The 1,530-nt window shown below is 47.7% G+C and overlaps 1 non-coding gene across 1 annotated transcript; it reads left to right on the top strand.

Moving 5' to 3' along the window:
- Positions 1 to 265: 265 nt before the first annotated feature.
- Positions 266 to 384, top strand: LOC137500654 (5S ribosomal RNA). Its single transcript, XR_011018162.1, has one exon. It is a non-coding gene; the product is annotated as a 5S ribosomal RNA (ribosomal RNA).
- The last annotated feature ends 1,146 nt before the right edge of the window (positions 385 to 1,530 follow it).

Raw genomic sequence — 1,530 nt, forward strand, 5'->3', positions numbered from 1 at the left:
TTATTATTATTACAACCCTAGACACTTCCCGTGTGTGTGTGCGCGCGCGCGCCAGCGCGCGCGTTTTTTTGGGGTTAGGTTACGAGAAGTGGGGTTAAGTCGAGTTAGGTTACGTTTCGCCGCGGAGCGCGACAACCACCCGCGCCCGCTCCGCGACGGCGACCTCCGAGCACACCCCTGCACCATTGCCAACGCCCCCGCGCCACAAAGACCTCCAGGAAACTCGCTTTGCGGTTCGTATGGACGTTTCAAGCTCCGTTCTCTCGCCAACGGCCATACCATGTTGAATACACCGGTTCTCGTCCGATCACCGCAGTTAAGCAACATTGGGCGTGGTCAGTACTTGGATGGGTGACCGCTTGGGAACACCACGTGCCGTTGGCTCAATTCCCTTTTTACCAAGTTTCCCAGTCCCAGTACGACAACTTACTTTCAACTTTTGCCTCAGGCCAGCAGAAATTGCTTAAATCACGTTTTTTGTTACGTCTGAAACTAGCTAGACCTTTTGCTGCTCTTCGACCCCGTGTGGCTATACAGGAACGAAGCTTAGCGTAGTATTGCATTTCCTCCTAGGTGACCGGCCTAACCTGGCGGCGGCGACATCATTATTATTATTATTATTATTATTATTATTATTATTATTATTATTATTATTATTATTATTATTCGTGTCTCTCTCTCTCTCTCTCTCTCTCTCTCTCTCTCTCTGTGTGTGTGTGTGTGTGTGTGTGTGTGTGTGTGTGTGTGTGTGTGTGTGTGTGTGTGTGTGTGTGTGTGTGTGTCGACCTAGGGGACCCTTGCTGAGCCTAGCACCGCTTCCAATTACTCGTGCCAGGATTTTAACTTTCGTACCTCCTATCGTACGTCCCTATGTCTAAACTTGCTGTTCTTATTCTTTTAGGTTAGTGTAGCTTATCCTGCAGGCCTCTTATGGCACATAACATCATTCTACGTCCTATTTCTCCCAATATTAAGATTATTAAAGGGCGGAACGAGGCTTCCAAACTCCCCGCCCACCTTGAAAATCGCGAGGAAGGTGGTTTCCATGCAACGTCATCGACACTGTCGTGATTACAATGAAAGCCATGTCCTAGCAACCGACCGCGGCATTTAGCAGCCCCTCAAAGAGTCGAACAATTTCCTTTTATGTTCTTCCAGGTAAGTAGCTATTCAAATTACGACACGGTTCGGCAATAAGTTACAAGTTTGTAGTACGCTCGTGTCTCTCCCGGGCTTCCTTACGAACGGTAGGGCACCAGTGCAGTACAGTGGCCTACACACAGCCCGCTATCTTCGAAGTGCGTGTGTTGCGATGTAACGTAGTTTTGAAGCCTAGGAACTTGTAAAACTCTTTCATTTCTATCAAAGACGAGACGCCCTTCAAATAAGACTGAGAAGGTAACCTTTTGACGACAAGGGTTAGTTCAAAGAGTCGTGACGTTTTAGGTTAGGTGAAGGGAGGAAAGCACTCGTTTTTGTTGTTTGTACGTCAGCTGACCGATCTTTTGGCAAGTGATAAATTGAGTAGAA

This window comes from Anabrus simplex, chromosome 4, assembly GCF_040414725.1.
Source record: "Anabrus simplex isolate iqAnaSimp1 chromosome 4, ASM4041472v1, whole genome shotgun sequence".
NCBI classification, from domain to species: Eukaryota; Metazoa; Arthropoda; class Insecta; order Orthoptera; family Tettigoniidae; genus Anabrus; species Anabrus simplex.